General features: G+C 41.5%; 1 protein-coding gene across 1 annotated transcript in view; it reads left to right on the forward strand.

The window, feature by feature from the left end:
- Positions 1-14,571, forward strand: part of rad18 (RAD18 E3 ubiquitin protein ligase) — a 299,135-nt gene that overhangs the window by 122,178 nt on the left and 162,386 nt on the right. The window lies entirely within an intron of this gene.

The raw sequence follows: 14,571 nt of genomic DNA on the forward strand, positions 1-14,571 counted from the left end.
GTAATTGAAGTGTATGTTGCAAATTGAACCAAGCTGTACTAACTGTGGTTACTTTTGAAACTTGTGCACTGTTATAAATGCTGAGGTTATGCACAGCCTCTTCATTTATGGCAATTCAATCATTCAAGCCCTAGTTTGCATTTAGTTTTTTTGTTTGCTGCTTTATCCATGGAGGTTTGGAAGGAGATGAGATGTTGCTGCACATTCTGGGTCAGAACGCAAAGTTTTGTTAGTTTCCAGAAATTGAGATAAGTGCAGAACAATGGGAGGTTTTAAATTTTAACTTTAAACTTTGTATGACTCTTGAGCTTTGACTTTAAATTGAACATAAACGGATGCTTTAACAGTGCAGCATGAATGCTATTTGCTGTTATTTGGTATTTGAATACTAACCATTGAAGAGAGACATTTCTGCGCACTCTGGTAATCCTGTCTCTGAACTGGAACATCACAAATAAACTGAAACAGTTATGGCACTAGCTGCTTCACGAATTAAGGAATGATCGAAATTTATGGCAGAAGAGGCTGATTTGACCATTGTGTCAGTGCCAGCTGAATAAGAGCTATCGAATCCAATTCCAACCCCCAGCTCTTCCTTCAATGCCTTGTCACTTACAGGACTTAAGGGCATATCCAGATAGCCTTAGACAAGTATAGATGTTTCAGTCAATAAATTCCAGATCCCCACAACCCTCTGAGAGATCAATAACAAGGAGACACAGTAAAATTTAGAGGGGAGTTGAGAAATTAGATTAGATTAGATTACTTACAGTGTGGAAACAGGCCCTTCGGCCCAACAAGTCCACACCGACCCGCCGAAGCGCAACCCACCCATACCCCTACATTTACCCCTTACCTAACACTACGGGCAATTTAGCATGGCCAATTCACCTGACCCGCACATCTTTGTGATGTGGGAGGAAACCGGAGCACCCGGAGGAAACCCACGCAGACACGGGGAGAACGTGCAAACTCCACACAGTCAGTCGCCTGAGTCGGGAATTGAACCCGGGTCTCAGGCGCTGTGAGGCAGCAGTGCTAACCACTGTGCCACAGTGCCGCCCTTTTAGTGAAGAGATGTTAAAGTGAGGTCCCACCTGCCCCCTCAGCTGGATGTAAAAGATCTTGTGACACTGAGTTCTCCCCAGTTATTTGGCTGATATTTGTATCTTGAAAGGCTCTAAATGGGTGTGTGACTTTCTTGTATCAATGAAATGAAATGTGATCCAGATTAGGGGAGGCTTGTCTATGACCATTGTTCTGAAGTGGAGATGGAGGTGGAATGCTACTTCACAAATTTGTAATTGTAAATTGCTTTATGAGTGCTTTGCACAAAAAAAGGCATGTGGAATGCAATCCCAAAATCTCTTGTAATAAAAGTGGAATAATTTGTTTCAGCCACCATATCTCGTGGCTCTAATCATAAATGAATTGAGTTGCAAATCTGTTCCCTAAATACCAGCAAAATCTCATGTAATAAAGATGGAATTTGATTTGAGACATTTTTAAGTCCCTCTTGTAAACAAAGAGGGAAACATTGACCACAGAAATCTCCAAACTAAAATGGGTAAGCACTAATCAACAATTTTACAAAGAGAATGGTTTTCCCAAACAAACTACTGGCAATCATAGCAGCCGGATCTCTATATTGTGATGTCCCGAATAGGGAAAAAATCTCTTTTTCTAATTTTAAAATTTATTTTTTAAAATATGCAGTCTGTTAATGGTTAATTTTATTAACAAAGTTAAGGAACATTTGAAAAAGCACAGATTAAACACCCTGATAGCTAAGAAAAATTGCTAGGATACTGAGTGTTGATTTAGGAGAAATATGTAAAACTTCATTTTGTAAATGAATCTAGTGTTAAGTAAAAAGACTGGTACCTGGCTTCTTATTTCACAATTTTCTTACAGCCTAGAACAAGCTCATTTGGCCCAGTATACCTATACTGGCTCTTTGAAACACCTCTCCAATTTTAGCCCGGAATTTCTCACAAAATTGCCAATTACTGCACTTCATGTTGCTAATTTGTTTCACTTCGTACCGATCAACAGCCTGTCTATATTCTCTTGTGGTCTGCTGTTCTACTGTTCATCATTTATTACCTTGTATCATGTGTGAAACTTTGACATTTTACTCTCTCTATCCAAGTCTATGTCAATAATAAGTATGGAAAGAAAACTGGCCCTAAAGAATTTGGGTCTCCAATCTGAAAAAAACATCTCTCATTTGCCTGCAGCAATCAATTATGGACCATATTATCACCATCCCTTTAGTGCTTCTGTTTTCCATGTAAGTGTTATACATGGTAAAGTTCACGTTTACAAAATCTGCTGCACTACCAATATCAATCCTCTCTAAAACTTCAAAAACAGGATGAATTTTCCTCTCCTCAACCAGGGTTAATCATTATAATCTTGTTACTGGCTTTAAATGAGATTAGTTAGCTTAACAGATTTGGGGCTCAAACCTGATCTAAATGATCTCTGTTTTAAAGCATTCTGTGACCATATTGTGCAATAAGAAACCAGGTACCAATCTTTTTACTTAACACTGGATTTATTTACAAAATGATGTATAAAATATTTCTCCTGAATCAATACTCACTGTCCTAGCAATTTTTCTTGGCTATCAAGGTGTTTAATCCGTGCTCTTTTAACTGTTCCTTAATTTTGTAATAAAATTAACAATTAACAGAGTGCATTTTTTTAACATACAAAGTAAATTTTAAAATGGGAGGAAGAGTGATTTTGCATATTTGGAACATCACATCATAATATAGAGATCCTGCTGTTAAGATTTGTTTGTTTGGGCAAACCATTCTGTTTGTAAAATTGTTGACGAGTGTTTACTCATTTTAGTTTGGAAATTTCTTTCTAGCATCACTTTACTACGACCAAGGCTAATCCTTAACCTTTTCTCAGTCACATTCTTTGTCAAATGTTCATTATCCCATAAAGAATGGCTATCTACACAAGCAAACTATTGCCAGAATATAGCATATCTCTTAAAACCAAATGTTGCTACTTGAGCCAGGTTTCTGCAGCCAAGGTACTTTTAAACTATCTTCTTTATTCGTAGCTTTCCATGCTAAGAGGTAATATGTGCACCCATCAAGAACACAACTGAAATATATTTGAACAATCAAGTCAGGAGATTGAAATGGGCGAGCAGCATTAAAATTGACTAATTGTGTGTCATTTGGGTAATCCATGACTGGAAATCTGAGTGCATGTCTCCCTGCATGTAATTTGTGAATGTTTTATTTGCTGTTAAAACATCTTCAGTTGTAGCGTATTTCGTCATAATTTTTAGTTCTAGTACAGGCACACAATTCTTTATCCGGAATCCTGAAATCTGAAGTTTTCTTCATTAAGTTTTTTTTTCTTATTAACAAGTTTGTTTGGTGTACAAACAGATGACTCAACTCCACACCCCCCACTTAGCCCATGTCATTCAGATATGACATGGCAGTGTGGCCCAGCACTGGCAGGCATCAATTCTGTACTCGTAGTACTTACAGGTGTGTCTGCTGTTTGGTAATTGTTTTTTGACTTCACTGTGAAACTATTACTTATTCTGAGAAATTCTGAATTCCGAAAAGCAAGGTTTTCAGATAATGGTTGTGTACCTGTACATAAAAGCTGATATTAGGATTTGTGTGAAATCATATCCAATTTCAGGTGACTCTCTTCCAACAACCACAGTCATCTTTCAATGTTCTAGGTATGATTGCAACCAGCAGAGAGTTTGCCCTGATTCTCATTGATTGCAGTTTTGTTAGGGTTCCTTGAGGCCACACTCAGTCAAATGGGACCTTGATGCAGAGTCCAAATGTCATTGATCTCACCTCACCTCCGAAATTCAGCTCTATCAGCCAAGAGTCATGGTTGTAATGAGGTCAGGAGCTGAGTGGCCCTGGCAGAACCCAAATTGAGCTTTGTGGGGTCGTGTTCAAATGATGACTGAAATTGGTGAATGGTCAAAATGACCTCTTTATTCAGCAACTGCAGTAGCAAAGTTTGTGGCAATCCTTTATACACAGTTTTTACATATATTAAAATTCTATTACTGTGGTATTTTGTTACTTTATCTATTGTACACAAAAATTTGGGTGAATGCTGTCCTAGGGAAATAGGAGATGGTTTAAGCGTGATTTGCAAAGTGTTGGCTGCTGCTACTGGTAGGATTAAGAGTGTCTATCTCTTCTGCTTGCATAATTAAGAGGTGTTGGTCCTTTTTGTCTGAATGTTAAATGTTAATGTTAGTAAAATACTAGACTGATATGATTTAACTTAGATAGAAATCATACATGCATTAAATAAAAGTATAAAAGATATTAAACTGATTCCTGCTGCTGGGTCATGAGATTTTGTTCACTGTTTGCTGGCGGGAATTTCATACATTCATACATTCAAGCAGTTTCAAATCATAGAATCCCTACCTTGTGGAAACAGGCCATTTGGCCCAACAAGTCCACACTGACCCTTCAAAGAGTATCCCATCCAGACCCATTCCTCTACTCTATTACTCTACATTTCCCCTGACTAATCCACCTAGCTTACATATCGCTGAACACTATGGGCAATTTAGCATGGCCAATTTACCTAACTAGCGCATCTTTTGACTGTGGGAGGAAACCAGAGCACCCAGACGAAACCCATGCAGGCACTGGGAGAATGTGCAAACTCCTCACAAACCGTCACCCAAGGATGGAACTGAACCCGGGGCCCTGGCACTGTGAGGCAGCAGTGTTAACCACTGAATCACTATTTTGCTCTGAAGCTCACCTTCAGTAGTATGTTTAGCAGTCCTGTTAATATGTTTTCAACAAGTACATACTAGTTGGGGAAACTGTTTGATGTTTTGCAGTCTGTTCAGGTCCTGAGAGACGGTAGGGGCTGATTAGTATTATAACGTTTCCAAGGTTTTGGTTGAGTAGTGGAGACAAGGTGGTGGTGGAGGTATTGCTTTTGAATAGGTTAATAGTCTTTGATATTTATTCAGAGGTGGCTTTTGATGTAAATAGGTCAGATAAGTGTTGAAGTTATGAGGTAGCAGTCATGGATTTGAAAAAACTGTTTTAATTTAATCTATCTTGCAATATACAAGGTACTACAGAACTGTGGTTTAATGAATGAATGAAAATGCGTTATATGAAGAGTTACGAATGATTGAAATGGGAACACAGTAATATATATATATTATATATATAGGGGGCTTGTGAGGAGGTTTTAAGGAGTTGTAAATTAATGAGAACGTGGTATTAGTAAATATAAAGGGCTTGTGAGTGGGAAATATAAAGCGCTTGTGCGTGAGTTAGTAAAGATGTCGATAATACAATATCTCAGCATCAGTGAACAGTTTATTGCTGAGCAGGTGCTGCTTGATAACACTGTTGATGACACTTCCCATCACTTTATGGGATGATTGAAAGTAGACTGATTGGGTTGTATTTTGGCCAGGTTGGATTTATCTTCCTTTTTGTGCACAGGATGTACCTGCGCAATTTTCCACATTGTGGGTGTAAGCTTGTTCGCTGAGCTGGAAGGTTTGTTTTCAGACGTTTTGTCACCATGCTAGGTAACATCATCAGTGAGCCTTTGATAAAGCACTAGTGGTATGGCCCGCTTTGTATTTATGTGTTTAGATTTCCTTGGGTTGGTAATGTCATTTCCTGTGGTGATGCCATTTCCTGTTCTTTTTCTCAGGGCGTGGCATGTGGGATCCAAGTCAATGTGTTTGTTGATAAGAGTTCCGACTGGAGTGCCATGTTTCTAGGAATTCTTGCATGTGTCTCTGTATGGCTTGTCCTAGGATGGATGTGTTGCTCCACTTGAAGTGGTGTCCTTCCTCATCTGTATGCAAAGCTACTAGTGAGAGTGGGTCATGTCTTTTTGTGGCTAGTTGATGTTCATGTATCCTGGTGGCTAGTTTTCCGCCTGTTTGTCCAAGTAGTTTTTGTTGCAGTTCTTGCGAGGTATTTTGTAAATGACATTAGTTTTGCTTGTTGCCTGTATAGGGTCTTACAAGGTCGTTAGCTGCTGTTTTAGTGTGTTGGTGGGTTTGTGGGCTACCGTGATGCCAAGGGGTCTGAGTAGTTGGTAGTTGTTTCTGCATTTTCCACATTGTGGGGTAGAAGCCAGTATTGTAACTATACTGGAAGATCTTAGCTAGGGGAGTGGCAAGTTCTGGAGCACAAATCTACAGAATGTTGTCAGGGCCCATAGACTTTGCAATATCCAGTACCTCCAACCATTTCTTGATGTCGAGTAGAGTGAATCAAAATAGAGGAAGACTCATATCTGTGATGCTGGGGACCACTGGACTTCTCAACTGCTCTGTTTCTCTTTGAGATGCAAAATTATTTTTCTGTGATGACTGAAACGACTTATCAGGCTTTAAGTAATGCTTTTCAAATATTATTGTCAATTCAAGTTTACTTCCTACCTATTCTACCTCATATCTAAGCCAAAATATTGAAGGCTCCCTACAGGATGAGTTCCAGTCTTAAATTACCCTTTACAATATATTTCAGAAGTTGAATTCCAAGCAACCTCCTTATAGCTAGATTAGATTAGACTTACAGTGTGGAAACAGGCCCTTCGGCCCAACAAGTCCACACCGACCCGCCGAAGCGAAACCCACCCATACCCCTACATTACCCCTTACCTAACACTACGGGCAATTTAGCATGGCCAATTCACCTGACCCGCACATCTTTGGACTGTGGGAGGAAACCGGAGCACCCGGAGGAAACCCACGCAGACACGGGGAGAACGTGCAAACTCCACACAGTCAGTCGCCTGAGTCGGGAATTGAACCCGGGTCTCTGGCGCTGTGAGGCAGCAGTGCTAACCACTGTGCCACCGTGCCGCCCACTATGCCACCGTGCCGCCCGTGCAGCTCTCTGAACTGTCTGCAGGTTTCTGCCTTGATGAGTACCATTCCCCCGAAAGTATAATGTGTTCACTATAAATTCAGCTCATTGTACTCGCTTCCAGGCCCTAGGGAACCATCATGCAGCACAGAAGTTATTCTGGGATTCTTCCTGTGGATTAGTTGACAAAGACTATAGTCCCCTACCACTTGAAACACATTCTTTGCACGGATTGCTCATGTCAAGGTAGATCAGTTGATCAGCTGATATTTTATAAATCTGTGCTTGATTTCTTAGTATCCATTGTTGAAAGCATTGTCTGCTGTGATGCTTGTGATCACAGTAGTCATATTTTTACACAGGTCACTTTAAACGCAGTCCCGGTAAATTCTACTCCCCACACTCTGCTACCACTCCCAAATGAGAGTCAGAATTCAGCTACTCCATCCCAACCAATTTTTCCACAATTTCTTCCACAGTTCCCCAATTTTCTTAGTGTACTCCTGTAGGCAGGATGAATCTGATCATCTGTCTATAAGATGTAAATTAAAATTGTTTCTCCTTTTCCCACATCTTTGAACCCATGAACACTACTTCATTAAAGTCTTATGCCAGTGGCAGAGTTACACGAGGCTGGCCAATGTCGTCTGATTCTTATGTTAGATTTTTCACTAATCTCTTTGAGCCCTGTGTATCCATCATTAGTTACACTTATGTCCTTTTGTTGGATTTTTATTCTGTGACAAAATGAGCAAGTTGTCTAGGTAACATGAAGGCAGTTTTCTTTTTTCTCTCAAGTTCTTACCATTTTGACATTGAGTGATCATCCCAGTTTTGCTGTGGGGATGCAAAATGCTCTGACTGGATAAACTGCAGATCTACCATTTTACAAAATAATTGCTCCTTCATTTTTTATGTTTGATTTTGTTTGTGGCTTCGTTGGAGGCTTGCTCAGCAGCAAGAGTATCTTACTTGAAACTATATTTTACTCAGAATCGGGGCGTGAAACGCACTGCCTACAATGGTAGTAGACTCGCCAACTTTAGGGCATTTAAATGGTAATTGGATAGACGTATGGACAAGAATGGGATAGTGTGGATGAACGCCAGATTGGTTCCACAGGTCGGTGCACCATCCAGGGCTGAAGGGCCTGTACTGCGCTGTAATGTTCTACATTGATTCTTAGTTTTCAATCTTCACTGACCGTGTTGAATCTTTGTCGTCAGATGATGAAGTAGGAAACCAGACATCAATCTTACTACTTAATATTTACTTTACTTACAGAATGCTGCATTGCATATGTCTGGCATCTCCTTTATTCACACTCATTGTCTCAGTAGTCTTTCTTTATATGTGCTTCAAATGAATAATCAATCAAGATGTGATCTATATGGACTTCAGTAAGGCGTTTGACCAGGTTCCCCATGGGAGACTGATTAGCAAGGTTAGATCTCACGGAATACAGGGAGAGCTAGCCATTTGGATACAGAACTGGCTCAAAGGTAGAAGACAGAGGGTGGTGGTGGAGGGTTATTTTTCAGACTGGAGGCCTGTGACCAGTGGAGTGCCACAAGGATCGGTGCTGGGCCCTCATTTACATAAATGATTTGGATGCGAGCATGAGAGGTACAGTTAGTAAGTTTGCAGATGACACCAAAATTGGTGGTGTAGTGGACAGAGAAGAGGGTTACCTCAGATTACAACAGGATCTGGACCAGATGGGCCAATGGGCTGAGAAGTGGCAGAGGGAGTTTAATTCAGATAAATGTGAGGTGTTGCATTTTGGGAAAGCAAATCTTAGCAGGGCTGATACACTTAATGGTAAGGTCCTAGGGAGTGTTGCTGAACAAAGAGACCTTGGAGTGCAGGTTCATAGCTCCTTGAAAGTGGAGTCGCAGGTAGATAGGATGGTGAAGAAGGGGTTTGGTATGCTTTTCTTTGGTCAGAGTATTGAGTACAGGAGCTGGGAGGTCATGCTGCGGCTGTACACAACATTGGTTAGGCCACTGTTGGACTATTACGTGCAATTCTGGTCTCCTTCCTGTCGGAAAGATGTTGTGAAACTTGAAAGGGTTCAGAAAATATTTACAAGGATGTTGCCAGGGTTGGAGGATCTGAGCTACAGGGAGAGGCTGAACAGGCTGGGGTTGTTTTTCCTGGAGCATTGGAGGCTGAGGGGTGACCTGAAAGAGGTTTACAAAATTATGAGGGGCATAGATAGGATAAATAGACAAAGTCTTTTCCCTAGGGTCGGGGAGTCCAGAACTAGAGGGCATAGGTTTAGGGTGAGAGGGGAAAGATATAAAAGAGACCTACGGGGCAACTTTTTCGCGCAGAGGGTGGTAAAAGTATGGAAGGGTTTGGAGGGATATGGGCCGTGTGCTGGCAGGTGGGACTAGATTGGGTTGGGATATCTGGTGGGCATGGACGGGTTGGACCGAAGGGGCTGTTTCCATGCTGTACGTCTCTGACTCTATAAACTTGTTTGTCCTGAGCTAGACACTACAATTAGCATCTGCAAATGTGTTGCTGGTCAAAGCACAGCAGGCCAGGCAGCATCTCAGGAATAGAGATGCTGCCTGGCCTGCTGTGCTTTGACCAGCAACACATTTGCAGCTGTGATCTCCAGCATCTGCAGACCTCATTTTTTACTACAATTAGCATCGAACACCACTGCCAACCTTGGACTCTGGAAATTGGATGTTGTAATCCATGCATGAGTGTATTAAGTGAGACACTGATTATCATCTCGCAAATTTACAGGCAGTCTGATTAAGGGCTGTATGCTAACAGCCAAGCAAAGCTTTCATCTAATCATTAATTTATAGTCTGCAACAAAACAGATATTATAGTTAAAGTGCCTATTCCCAAAAGCAAACTTATTTTTATGCAATCTAGTCATCTGGTTGGCTTGGCCTTAACCACCTCAGTCAGTTCTGCTACTGCAACCTGGATCAGTGCTGCTAAGAATGGCTTCACAATCACAATCTCTGGAGGGAGTCAAAAGTCAGGACATATTCACATTATCTAAGTATCTTTGGTTCAAAGATGTGCCTGCTGTGCTCTGCATAACCAGGACGGAAGGGTGTAGCAGTACATCCTTATGATCTGAGTTGGATATCTGTGATGTTCTCATGTGTATTTCAATCACCAAGGGCAGACCAAGAAAATACTTGCAGTGATGCCAAATAAAAGTTAGTATGCCGCTTTTGTTACATAGCCGGTGACAATTTGGACCATTTGTTACAGTGAAATTCACATTGTATAATTAGTTTCACCTATCTTCACAGACTACAAAATAATACTTTGCAACACTTCCCCACCCTTGGATTGACCTGAGGTAAACAAAGTTATTCCAAACTACTGTTCTGCACTGAGCTACATCAAGCCTGCCAGAATACTTTTCAGCTTAAAGCTTGACTGGTTTTGTAGTCTTTGCTGAACCTGACTTTATAAATCAGCTTTTCCTTTTTCATGCACTCTCAGTTTACATCTAGAAGGATCTGAAGACCTATCAACACACCAGATATGATGGGCTTTATTGAGTGTTGATATAGACTTTCATAATTCATACAGCACAGAAAAGGCCCTTTGGACCATTGAGTCTGCACTGACATAACTACCACTAAAAATGCGCTATTCCCAATTTCCTGCACTTATCCCACAAACGTCAATGTTATGATATTTGAAGTGCTCATCCAAATATTTTTAAAGGTTTTAAAATTTCCAGCCTCCACTACCATCCCAGGCAGTGCATTCCAGACTCCTGCCACCCCCTGTTTTTTTTTAATCAACTTCTCCCCTCCCCTCCCACCACCACCACCACCAAGATCTCCTATCCCTTACCTTAAAACTATGCCTACTTGGGGTTGATCCCTCAACTAAGGGGAACAGCTGCTCTCTGTTTACCCTGTTCATACCCCTCATAATCTTGTATAACTCAATCATGTCCCCCCCCCCCCTCAGTCTTCTCTGCCCTAAAGAAAACACTCTAAGCCTATCTAATCTCTCCTTATAGCTCAGTTTCTCCTTCCCAGGTAACATCCTGGTGAACCTCCTCTGTATCCCTTTCAGTGTTATCACAACCTTACCTCTAGTGACATGACTGAAACTGCGCCCAGTAGAGACTGCCTACAGTATGGAAACAGGCCCTTTGACCCAACAAGTCCACATTGACCCTCCGAAGAGTATCCCACCCAGATCCATTCCCTACCCTATATTTACCCCTGACTAACACACCTAACACAATGGTCAATTTAGCATGGCCAGTTCACCTGGTCTGCACATCTTTGGATTGTGGGAGGAAACTGAAGCGCCCGGAGAAAACCCATGCAGACATGGGGAGAATATTCAAACTCCTTACAGACAGTCCTCCAAGATGGCACTTGAACCTGGGTCCCTGGCGCTGTGAGGCAGCAGTGCTAACCTCTGAGCCCCCGTGCTACCCCATTACTCCAGATGTGGACAACACTCTGTACAGCTCCAATATTACCTCCTTTCTGTTTTATTGTATGCCACAACTGATAAAAGCAAGTGTACCATTTGCAGCCTTAATGAGTGAATTGCTTATCATTTGAGTCCAATAGAACTATGCAGCATCTTAGTTCTTTTTAAAAACTTTTATGAACAGACTACATTTTGAGAGCCTCAACTGTTAAGTTAATGACGGAGGAATGGTTGTTTAGTAATTTGCTATCACCTATTTCACTAACCATGTCTAAAAGCTCATGAACATGTTTTGTTAGGATTACTCTTTCCTAGGATATGAGTGCTGATGCCTAGGCCAGCATTTGTTGCTTATACCTCATTACCCTTGAGAAGGTGGTGTAAGTTACCCTCATGAACTGCAGGATCTGTGTGCAGAAGGTGCTCGCACTGTACTGTTAGGGCCTCCCTTTTGTTTTTTCTTTTTAAAATGTCTGAACTTCTACGGCACATGGGACTGCTTGATCTATTTGGAGAAAGTGAGGATTACAGATGCTGGAGATCAGAGTCGAAAAGTGTGGCGCAGGAAAAGCACAGCTGGTCAGGCAGCATCTGAGAAGCAGGAGAGTCGATGTTGAGGAGACACTATGCAAGTTAGTGACAGTAGAGATGGGTGGAAACCCTGCATTAGTCAATTAGAAGTTAGAGCTGGTCTGTACACTATGTGCAAGTTGCAACTATGTGGTAGTCTTGCATCATAATTGGCAACAACAGAGTTGTTTAGCCTTGGAAACTTCACTGATTAGCTTAGTAGAAACAAAATGTCTCATGTTGCCAGGAATATCTACAACAGGCAGCAATTTAAGCTTTGTAGGCATTATGTTAAAATATACATATATAAACTATGCAGCCCTTTGGTATTTCAGAGCTTCATGCTAAGTAAAAATTATTGTTCAATTCTTGTAATCCTAGCTCATCCCCAGCCTTACTGTGTAACTATATTTGCCATTATCTGTAATTTATTGTAAGGAATAGTGCAACCAACACAAACTAACATTCAGATTCAAATATCAAGGGGAACCAGTTAGACATGAAGAGTCTATTATGTTTTCACCAATGATAGTTTGGATCTTTGATAATGAAGTTTGAGAGCATTAAATCAAAGTAATGCACCTAAAATTTTGCCTATACAAATGCTGACTGCCCATTCTTTGAGCCCTCTAATTTGAAGAGTTTATGTGCACTTGCAATTTGTTCCTAATTCATATGTAGCTGCTGCACTTGGTACCACTGCCTCTTCCACTCGCATTGTCAGCAATGTTCTCCAGGCAGAGAATCTGTTATATTCCAGTGGTTGTTAACTCAGTTACCTCCTTCATCGCACATCGCTCTGAGCCCTGGGTAACCATTGAGCTGAAACCCCAACTCACCACTGTCCCATCTGACTCAGAACATTGAGTATAGGAGCTGGGGCGACATGTTGTGCTTTTACGGGATGTTGGGAAGGCCATTTCTGGAGCAATGTGTACAGTTCTGGTCACTCTGCTGCAGGAAGGATATTTTTAATTGGAGGGGGAACAGGAAAGATTTACAAGGGTGTTACCAGGAATAGAGGATTTGAGTTATAAGGAGAGGCTGGGGCTTCTTTCCCTGGAATCTAGGAACTGAAGGATTAATCTTACAGGGGAGTAGATAAGGTGAACAGTAGAGGTCTTTTCTCTGGGGTGGGGGAGTTCAAAACTAGTGGACATAATTTTAAGGTAAGAGGAGAAAGATTTAAAAGGGACCTGAGGGCAACTTTTTCCACAAGGTGGAAATGAACTGCCAGAGGAAGTGATAGATGCAGGTGCAGTTACAACATTTGAAAGACATTTTGGCAGGTACGTGAATAGGAAAGGTTTAGAGGGATATGGACTAAACACAAGTAAATGGGACTAGTTTGGGAAACTTAGTCGGCATGAACCACTTGGGCCGAAGGGTCTGTTTCTGTGATATTTGACTCTGTGACTGCCATCCGGGGAGTGCCCATACAATTCCCACCCAACAATACCTCTCACTGATGTGACATTTGAACCCCAGCACCCCCAGACACCCATCTTCCCAATCCAACAAGTGTACCAACAGCAGCTGACCCCCTGACCTAGCAGTCCCTTTCCTCATATCCAGCCTGCAGTCCTTGATCTTGTCCATTCACCATTGAAGCTACTGGAATATTGCATGGGCTGAGGCTCCACTATTTGCTTCCTCCTGGGTTCCACAAACCTGCCCCACTCATAGTCATGCCCTCCTGTCTCTGACAACACATTGTCTTGAACAGCCACAGTCCCACATGATGTAGGGACACCCACGGTGCTGATAGGGAGGGTGTTCCAGGATCTTGACTCCGTGACACTGAAGAAGTGGTGGTGTAATTCCACATCAGAATGGTGTGAGGCTTGGAGGGGAACTTGTCAAGTGGTGATATTCGTTCTTGGTAGAAACCCTGTTCCATAACACTTCACAACATAATGTGGCCGTTGCATCTAGAGGTCTGACTTTAGCAACACACAGGAGGGTGGCATGGTAACTCAGTAATTAGCACTGCTACCTCACAGCATCGAGTTAATGAAGCAGGGCTGTGGGAGGACTGTGAAACAGTGAGGTCAGAGTGACTGTTGACTCTGGTGGGTTGGCATGGGAAGTAAGAATAAGTGAGGCAAGTTAGGTAGAGCCAGGTCAGAGGCCAGCAAGAAAGAGCAAGTAAAAAAGATAGATTTGTCTCCTTGACTAGCAGCACAGGAACATAATTAATGTCTGTTATATAAAATGCTGGATTGTGGGAAGGATTATAAACCAAACGACTTTTGGGAAATTTAGGAATGCCTTCCAATAGGTGGTGAGGCATAAACCACCTTCTTTTGTGCCAGAGATTAGCTGTTTTGCTCTTATGTTTATCATTTGAATGTCGCTTTTGTTGAATTGTTTGTTATCTGATGTATTTAAGTTAAGATGGTAGGTTTGGGTTTTTTTGTAGCATGATTACTTGTGGTTACAGAGGTGATCCATTTTGTATGCTATCTTCATGAAGTTACACAGGATGATAGAACTCCCAAGTGCGCTTTAAGTTTTGAGCTTTGAACATTTGACCGTCTGTTCCCCAGCAGCATCTCTATTAATGCTAACTTTTATACTAAAGTAAGGCTATATCTAAAGCAATAAAGTTTAATAACTGTTTGGATGAAATTGCATCTAGTCAACAATTATCTGAGAGGATAGTATTCCATTT

This window comes from Hemiscyllium ocellatum, chromosome 14, assembly GCF_020745735.1.
Source record: "Hemiscyllium ocellatum isolate sHemOce1 chromosome 14, sHemOce1.pat.X.cur, whole genome shotgun sequence".
Taxonomy (NCBI): Eukaryota; Metazoa; Chordata; class Chondrichthyes; order Orectolobiformes; family Hemiscylliidae; genus Hemiscyllium; species Hemiscyllium ocellatum.